This window comes from Drosophila bipectinata, chromosome XL (assembly GCF_030179905.1).
Source record: "Drosophila bipectinata strain 14024-0381.07 chromosome XL, DbipHiC1v2, whole genome shotgun sequence".
NCBI classification, from domain to species: Eukaryota; Metazoa; Arthropoda; class Insecta; order Diptera; family Drosophilidae; genus Drosophila; species Drosophila bipectinata.
In genome coordinates, this window is record NC_091734.1 from 21,938,262 (window position 1) to 21,948,408 (window position 10,147).

Here is a 10,147-nt window from a genome sequence, read left to right on the forward strand (position 1 = left end):
CCCTTTCAACTGTCCGTTTGACGTGCTGTGCCTCGGGTCTGCGTAATGTAAAGTTAAATTGCACCTTTGTGCGAAAGATTTAAATTTGGCCGAGGTAAAGATCGGTTCAATATCGGTCATTTTTACTTTGGCTTGTGGAAAATGTTGAAGAAGTTCCATTACTTTATTTTCGATATTTAATTAATTTTGGATTTCTTTTACTACTAGAAATATTGAGTAAGCGTCAATACAAGTTATGAAAGTAAGACCTTGCGCGTAATATATGTCAATATGTAAATTTTTTCCTTCTTTACTTGGAATTGGGGTTTCCCCAATTGGAATTTTTATTGGGTGCCTGTTATATTTATTTTCGTTACAAATCACACAATTTTTAATATATTCTTTTATTTTTTTAAAACAGTTTGGCCAATAATATAATTTACTGATCTGTTTGTAATTCTCTTCTAGCCCCCAATGAGCACGGCTGTGTGTTTCTTCTATTATTATAGCTTTATCTTCCTCGTTGCTCTTCCTCCACGTCTTGTAGAAAGATTCTTGTAAAAAGGAATGTGTTTGGGAAATTATTTTTTAATGGTAATTGAATTTGAAATAAGTCCTCTAAGGTACAATGAATTCCTACCTTAATGTTAGGTGGTAGATACTCTCTTAATATAGTTATTACATTTTCTGGTGTGTCATATTCAATTAAATGTTGTGTCCTGTCAAAGATTTTCAGTGACTCATGTATTGTATACCTCCCCGTTGTTAATAACAGTTGTTGTTTAAATTGATTTAACGGTTTACGGGTCTCTTTTATTACATTTTTAAAACTACTTTCAGCTGAATGCTGTGGGTTCTGATCTGAGTCTGACTGGCCTGTTTGTTCTATATCGCTGTTAGTAATATTATTTGTCTGAATTCGAGATAATGCGTCTGCAACTACATTTGTTGTATCGGGCTTAAATGTTATTTTCGGTGTGAAACTTTGTATGAAAGAATACCATCCTTTAATATCTACATTGGGATTTTTATCCGAAATCGTGTAAGATAAAGTTTGATGGTCGGTTTGAATTTCAATTCCAATAACTCTGTATAAGTAATTTCTTATATTTTTAAGAGCCCATACTATCGCTAAAAGTTCCTTCTTATAAGTAGCATAAGCTTGTTCTGTTTTAGACAAGGTTTTTGAAATGAAAGTAATTGGTTTTCTTTCTTGAGATAAAACTGCACCAATTGCGACGTCTGAAGCGTCGGTGGTCAAGGTAAATTTTTTATTATAGTCCGGTTGAACTAGTTCTACTTGAGCAATAAGATTTTCTTTCAGCTCGTTAAAAGCTTTAATTGCTGGTTCATCCAGCTGAAATAACATTTTTGTTGACATTCTTTTTGAGATTTTGCCATTATGACCTCCAAGATATTTTGTCAGAGGTTTGGCTATGTAGGCGTAGTTTGAAACAAATTTTCTATAATAGCCCGTAAAACCTAGGAAACTTCTTAGTTCCCGAATATTTTGTGGAAGCGGATATTTTCTAATGGTTTCAATTTTCTCTGGGTCTGTCTTGATGACGTTATAGGATACCATATATCCTAGAAAACGGGTGTCGCGTTTGAAAAACTTAGATTTTTCTAAAGAGATTTTCATGTTTGCCCTCAATAATATATTTATAATTTTGTTTAGATCTGTATAGTGTTGTTCAATTGAGTTTGAGAATATTATAATGTCGTCCATATAGTCATGACATGTTTTCCCTATTTGTTCTCTTAGAATATCGTCCATTGCTCTCTGAAAGATTCTTGGTGCATTTGTAAATCCGAATGGCATTCTTAAAAATTCGTATTTACCATTATTTATTGAAAACGCTGTTTTTCGACATCAGATTCTTTCATTTTTATCTGATGAAATCCTGACTCTAAATCTTTTGTTGAAAAATATCTTGCTTTTCCCAAATTTGATAGAATAACTGATGGGTCTTTCATTGGTTACCTGTCAGGTATAGTACTTTCATTTAATTTTTTATAATCAATGACGAGTCTTAATTTACGGCTTCCGTCTTGATTCTCTCCTTTCTTTGGGACTACCAGAAGTTGTGAATTGTAAGGGCTTCTGCTAAACCTTTTTATTTTTTCTGATAACATTCTTTTGATTTCGCTATTCACGAAGTCGTTGACATATAGAGCATACGGATATTGCTTCCCGTATATTGGCCTATCGTGGATAAGATTTATTTCCCCTTTTATGTCTGTTCTAAAAGGAATTTGCATATTTATCTTTGAATGCTCCTTTTCAATATAGTGAACTATCTTTTCCCTCAATCCGCCTAATTGGTCGGTACCTATATTATGGTATTTATTTGATTTTTGACGGTATTTACTTCGTCGGCACTCTCAGGATTTTTAATTCCCAAGATATTTTTATTTTTACTGACGGATATTTCTACGTCGGCGTTCTCGGCATTTTTAATTCCCAAGCTTTTCTCACTATTCTCAACAAATAATGAATCTGTGTTTTCGGTACCATTATCATCAAAATACTTTTTTATAATAAATTCTTTTAACGGAAGAATATTATTTTCTTCAATTAAACGTATTTCATTTTTCTCCTCATTATCATAATATTTTAACTTCACCTTTTTCCCATTATATTCCAAGATTCCCTTATCTATATTTATTATAGCTCCAATTTTTCTTAATAAATTGAATCCAATTAGAATATCAGATTCTAAACCTTCACTTTCATAAAATAATTGTTTTGTTTTAAATATATTTGTAATATGGTGATACCTAATAATTGAGTAGCCATGAACTGTTGTTACCTTTTTGTATATTGGTAGCTCGTTTTTATTTTCAAAAATTCCCTTTTTTATGTAACAAGCAGTGGCTCCTGTATCAATTAAAACTTTAAGCTGCTTCTTGGTTTTTCGATCTATCCTATTTAAATAAGGCATTCCTCTGTATGGGTCTGGTCTAAAAAATGGTCTTCATTGATATTATTTAATCTGGTTACTTTATTAGCTGGCTGACTTTCTGTTCCATCTGATTCCCTTTTTTGAGCTTGAGTTTGCTCTCTATTTCGATTGTGTTATAGAAATTTGAACGATTTTTATTTCGATGATAATTACTATTATATCTACCTCGATTATCATTTGCCTGCCAATTATTATATCTTCCTTGGTTACTATTTGCCTGCCAATTTTGGCTCGGTTGCCGATTGTTATTAGATTTATTCTGGAGTTGAATCGGTGAATCAACATCCATTGGCTCGATAGCTTGCTGCTTATGATAATTATTTTGATTATTATTTTGCCAAAAATTTCCCTTTTGTGGCCAATTGTAATTTTGGTTATGATTAACATTATTTCCCATTTTAGTGGTATTATTATTTTGCCATTTGATCAAATCGTAAGTTTTTTCCCCGATATTTTCTTTCATTTTTAAATCCATTAAACCTATTTGCGAATTTAGCACGGAAGTTGTTTGATTCTAATTCTTGAACCTTTGCCAAAGCATTGGGCAAATCTGGTGGATTTAATGAGAAAAGAGTTTCTGAAATAGATCCATTAAGTCCGGATATAAATACTCGTAGAGCATTTCTCCTTATTGAATTGTTTGTTTCTTTGGTAATTACACTGTCTTTTCCGTATGTCATTATGGTTTTGTTTATTAGTAAGGTCATTTTTTTATTGACTTCGTTGTAGTACTCAGTAATTGTCATTCGTCCTTGCCTGAGGATACTTAGTTCTGACTCGAGAACATGTATTGGTCGTTTGTCACTATATATAAAGTCCAATCGGGATAAGATTGCTTTAAAGTTTAAAACTGTGCCATGATTGATAAAAGCATCATGGGCAGCTCCCATAATTTTATTTCGTAAAATTGTTAGGGCGATAAAATATTGTTCACTTTCAATTTTATAGAGACTTATTACAGTTACTGCAGTTTCCCTCCAACCTACATATTGAGTTGGTTCCCCTGTGAAATTTGGTAAGGATTTTACCACTTCAAGTGTTGTATCGCATTTTATAGCTTCTAAACATTCTACTTTCCTGCTAACTTCATTCAATTGAGCGTTTATTAATCTGTTTATCAATTCTACTGTTAAACTGCCGGCTGTGGCTACACTACCTGCAGAAAAATTTGGTGCTGAGCCTCCGGTTGCCATTGTTAGATTTAATTCACAAAAGCTATTTATCAAATCTTCCAGATTTATTTTTTATATTGTTTGTTAAATCGCGTATCTTACTTTTTGCAATATATAAATCTTATATTATTTTTCTCAAATTCACTGATCTTAAATAATAATCTTTAATTTATTATTATTTTAAATTAATTTCTCACGATATTGTCCCGTTGGTGTTTTCCTTTTGTGTGGTTGGTGGTTGATCGTCCTTCCTGGATACAGTTGATTAATGGATAGAGAATGTCCTCTCTTCCTTCCTTGGTTTTTCTTGTTGGAGCGAGTTGTCGTTTTATTTGTTTTGTTGTTCTTGTTTGTTTTTTTTTTTTGTGCGTTGATTTTTTTAGTTTGGTGTTCTTGTAATTGTTTGGTTTAAAATTTCGGTCCACCTTTGTTTTAATTCACTGTTTATAGATTATTTCATTAATTAATTTCCATTTACTTTGTTGTTAACGATCACTGTCACTTGGTAGTGTCGTTTGGTGGATGTTTTAATTTTTCCACTAAAAATGTTGAGTTGTTGACGGTGCGAGTTCCGTTTATGCTTAACTTATTTTTTATGAAACAAGTTTTTTGGAGCTTTATGTGACGCGGCCCCACGTTAGGCGCCAGTTAAATTGTTTTGTAGTTCGGTGAATTAAAAAAATGTAAATTTTATTTTTTAATTATACAACTTGGTGTTAAACCTTTATTTATTAAACGTAATTATAACAAGACACTTCTGATTTCTCTTAAACATTTTTTGTCAACCGTTCGCGGTCTCGGTCAAAAAGGGACTGACTTCTTAATTCTAAATCTGATCCAAAGAACCTCGGCCACCAGTTGTGTTTAGATTAGAGGCTTAAGATGAAACTGTCGCATCTTATTGTGAAATTCGATTAAGCTGATCGATGCAATTTGGTCGGTACTGGAAACGCAAAAGGCGTAATTGATTGGGCTTCGGAGGGAACCGATGTTTACTTTTGATTTGATTTTGATTTGTTTATGGGGAACCGAGATCGGACCTCAGAGCCAAAGACAAAGCCGAAAGCAAATGCAGAGCTTGAAAATATTGGTTATAAGATTCATAAGTGGGAAGTGGCCTGGATAACTTATAGTAGCGGACAAAGGTTGGAGCGAAAACGAAAATTTTACCGCTGCATATATTTGTATGTACGCCATATTATTTATGCACGTAAATATGTATTATCTATGTACATATATTTGTATATAAATAAATGTTTGGCTGCACTAAATTTAACTTATTTGTTTGGCGAAAAATTAACGAGGAGTAAAAGAGGGGGGCGACAGTGATGTGGATATTTATTTATGTTTTTTTTTTTTTTATCAATTTTATCAACTGCCACAGGCAGTTTTATAATTATTTTAACTAAACTATTCAAATTTTTAGCTCTACTAATTTCAAGTACGTATGCGCCAAGAATTGAAAGAAGGGTGCTATATTCCAGCACAAGACGAAGATTTAATTTGTCTTTTCTCAACTTTCAATTTTTTGCACAAATACCTGCGGTTCTGCCTTGTGATCCTTCCCCGCTGCCACTTTCCTTGTGCAGTCAATGCAGGTGGTAGATAAATAGTTTTCCTAGTGGCGATGATCCTGCGGTGATGATCCTGGAGGCTTGAGGCGGTTTCACGACGCGGTGAATTTTGTTTTTTATTCTGCACTTCACGGACGCGTCGCGAGCAGCTCTTTGAATTTTAGTTTGTGTATGTATGACACAGTGTCACTGTCACTTTTATTTATGTTTTTTTTTGAAATATTTCGCACTATAGTTCACCCGGGGCGCCAAAATGTTAAACGAGATTATTTTATTTCACACTTTTGAAAATAATGCGAAAAAAAATAAATAATAAAAATGCGAAAAACGAGAACGAAAGAAATGATCTTGACTCTTCAACGTTATAATTTCGATTATTTTTTCTCTTATTTTAAGCTTAACTTATCTATTGCGGCGAAGCGGGGCGAATTCGCACAAAAGCGAATATGAGCTTTCGCTCCCGCTCCGCCCTAAGCTATCTTAGAGTAAATTTAGAGACTAACAACTACAAAATACAATTCAACTATAAACTATACTTCAAATTGTCGACAACTTCAATATAATGACAAATCATCTAAACTGCTAGAGTCATCCGAAACAAAAAATTAGAATAGATTATTGTTTTGTAAGCTTATGGCTCTGTCCCGTACTAGAATGAAATATTTTCAATAAACAACAAAACTAACAAACTAACGAACTAACAAAACAGAATTTTTTTTTTTTTAATTTAAAAAATTTATCTTAAGTTAATGATAAAAGGGCCCCCATATCCTATTGGGTAGTGTAGCTGCACGCTAAGCGTGGGGTCGTGGGTTCGAACCCCTCTCATGTCAATCATGACCTCCAAAGTTTTTCGGAAATAAAATGCGCTTGCTGTAACTTAAAAAAAAAAAAAAAAAAACCAAACGCCTAAAAGTAAAACCCATTTAGTTCAGCTTGGAATAGAAAAAATAGCAAAAAAAAGCTTGGATAAGCTTAAAGTTCCTTATCTATTGATAATAAATTATCTACCTAGATTTTATCATTTAAGTATCGGTCTAAGAATAGAATATGCAGCGGCTAAGTTCTTTTTCTCTTATGGCTGCTAAGATAAGCGCACCGCTAAGACTCAAGTATATATATTCAACCCCCGGAAAAAAAAACACGTGGTGAAAAATTTACACATAAGTTTCCCAAAACTTAAACGCCGAGGGAAGTGATCAGCGCTCAGTGCATTAAAAGTGAATTAAATTATTTGTGGTGCCAATTCAAGGTAAATAAATCCCTTGTTTTCGGCCTCACGTGTTTTTTTTTTTAATTCGACTTATTGTTATACCCTTGAAGAGGGTATTAAAATTTTGTCCAAAAGTGTGCAACGCAGTGAAGGAGACATATCCGACCCTATAAAGTATGTATATTCTTGATCAGGATCACCTCCTGATTTGATATGAGCATGTCCGTCTGTCCGTCTATCTGTCTGTTTCTACGCGAACTAGTCTCTCAGTTTTAAAGCTATCGGCTTGAAACTTCACACTCACCCGTCTATCCTTTGCACGCAGTATATAAGTCGGAACGACCGGGAACTATATCCTATAGCTGCCATATAACTGATTCATCGGAAATGGTATAACTTTTTTAGAGCTAGAGAGTTCAAATCTTACACGAGCTATTTTTGGCAAAACATTACGACATGCCAAGTTTCATAAGGATCGGCCAACTAGACTCAAAATAAAATTTACCCTTAAATTTAGAAATTCGCCATAAAACTTAATTTTTTTCTAAATACAAGAAAAAGTTTCTAGTTTCTAGAAAAATTTTTCTGAAAACAAGAAAAATTTCTTAAATCAATGAAGTTTTTCTCTAATATAGAAATAGTCGCCATAAAGTGAAATCGCCCTAAAATCAAGAAAATTTTTCTAGATTTAAGGCAAATAATGCTTATTTTCAGTAAATATTTTCTTAATAATAGAAAGGCTCACCATAAAAGATACTAACTCTAAAAAATAGAAAACTGTTTCTACAATATAGAAATTCCTTTCTAAAAATGCACAGTGTTACCCTTTAATTTAGGTAACCCTAGGAAAAAGAAATATTTTGTTTAATATAGAATTTTTTTTATATTTTATCTTGTCCGTGGTCGGCACCCAATACATTGATATGATTTTAACGCATTAGTATTAGTATAGCAGAAAGCAGAAAGTAGGCTCTGAGCATGACGCGTCATGACGTTTCACACACTTATACTGTGTGTGTGGCAGAGCACGGGCAGATAAATGCAGACTGATCTATATTATATTTTATGTATAAAGTTTTAACATGTTAAATACAAAAAATCATGTTAAGAAATAATGTAAAGATATTTGAACTATCAAATATCGCACAAATAACGGAGTCTTCCATCTCTAAGATGTTGACATTACAAGTTTATTAAAAAGTTTATTTAAAAAGTGCTAATGAATTCCTTGCTGAAAAAGATAAACTGAGAAGCCTTTTCTTTTTTTTCGCTGGTAAGTTACTAAAAACGTTACTAATTTAATAAGTAATTTAATTTAATTACTAATTTAATTAATCTAGAGCTAATTGTGGAAAGACATGATAGATCTTAACATTGGAAAAAAGCCAGAAGGTCTGCTGTATATGGCAAAATATATAATTTGAAGGCTAAGGAGAAAAAGTTATCAACTGGTAAATTACGCCCCTCTTCAAAGGTTGAAAATAATTTTCCAAATAAATTTTCAGGTAATATTGCTGATGTTCAATAGTGAAGAGGTGAAGCTTAGCCTTGTGAAGACGCAAAATTTGATCTTACTTTTGAGTGGCGCAAAAGTTTCTTTTTCTAGGACGATACAAGTGTAGCTACACTTAGCTTATGGAGGAATCGCCCATTTTTAAGCAGAATTGTGAAGACAAATTGGTAATATTTTTTATACATTAATTTTGTTTTATTTAATGCATTTGTTGAATAAATTCTTCGATTGTGGCAATTTTTTCTCTCATTTCTTTAAAAGGAAGTCCAGAGTTTTATCTTACTAAAAACATTCCCTCAACAAAGCGAAGGTAAAAAGGCAATTATTACACTACCTTAAAACATGTTTTAAAACATACACGATTAAATAGTAAATTGATATATTTATATCGCAATATTAATTGACGTTATTTTCCACAGATAAAAAGGACGCACATGATTCACGCTATTATAGTCCCCATCAAAAGAGGAAAACGTGGTGCTACTGGAAATTTAAAAGTCAAGTATACAATTCAAGATTCGAGGGTCAAATTTTTTATATACCATAAATAAAGTCTTATGTGAAAGTAAGAACTGAAGAGAGCTATCAAAGAAAACAAATTTAAATGTAAAATTAATGTAAAACAAGAAAGGAAAGCTAACTTCGGGCGGAGCCGAAGTTTATATACCCTTGCAGTTTAAACCGGATATATGTCGCAAACATCGGATATAGTTGGCCGATCCTTTGGGAATATGAATATATAATCTAATTTATTACAATACAGAATCTAAAAAAAGTCTCAAGCTTCTATCTTCAAAAGTACCAAAGTTGGTATTTCTACCAAAAACCATTTCCGATCGCTCAGTTATATGGCAGCTATAAGATATAGTCGGACGATCGTTATGAAATTTGGTAGGTCGGATTAACTGACCAAGAATATAATCTGTACCAAGTTCCAGCTTTCTATCTTCAAAAACACGAAAGTTGGGTCATTTCCGATCGTTCAGTTATATGACAGCTATAAGATATAGTCGGCCGATCCTTACGAAATTTGGCATGTCGTATTATTTTGCCAAAAATAGCGCTCGTGTAAAATTTAAACTCTCTAACTCTAAAAACACCGAAGTTACACCATTTCCGATCAATCAGTTATATGGCAGCTATAGGATATAGTCGGCCGATCCGGGCCGTTCCGACTTATATACTGCGTGCAAAGGAAAGAAGGGTGTGTGCAAAGTTTCAAGTCGCTAGCTTTAAAACTGAGAGACTAGTTCGCGTAAAAACAGACAGACAGACGGACAGACGGACATGCTCATATCAACTCAGGAGGTGATCCTGATCAAGAATATATATACTTTATAGGGTCGGAGATGTCTCCTTCACTGCGTTGCACACTTTTGACCAAAATTATAATACCCTCTGCAAGGGTATAAATATGTAAGTGTATGATGTAAAATGTAATGTAAAATGTAGAAATAAAATTTCTAGAATTTAGAAAAGGTCACCTTTAATTTAAGAAATATTTGTATATATTGTAGAAAGGGTTTTCCTAATTTTAGGGCGCCTTGCCCTGGGGCTTAGAAAAAAATCGCCATGAAATCAAGACATTTTTCCTTAGTTTTAGAAAAGTACTTTCTAAAACCTAGAAAAACAAACCCTAAATTTAAGAAATTGTTTTCTATTTTTTAGACATTTTTTTCTTATTTTAAGGGCAATTTGCCTTAGATTTTAGAAAGTATACGCCATTAATT

General features: G+C 32.9%; 1 long non-coding RNA gene across 1 annotated transcript; it reads left to right on the top strand.

Moving 5' to 3' along the window:
• The first annotated feature begins 7,833 nt into the window (after positions 1 to 7,833).
• On the top strand, positions 7,834 to 8,572 carry LOC122321452 (uncharacterized). Its single transcript, XR_006246118.2, has 3 exons — positions 7,834 to 8,177; positions 8,245 to 8,355; positions 8,410 to 8,572. It is a non-coding gene; the product is annotated as an uncharacterized lncRNA (long non-coding RNA).
• Positions 8,573 to 10,147: the final 1,575 nt, after the last annotated feature.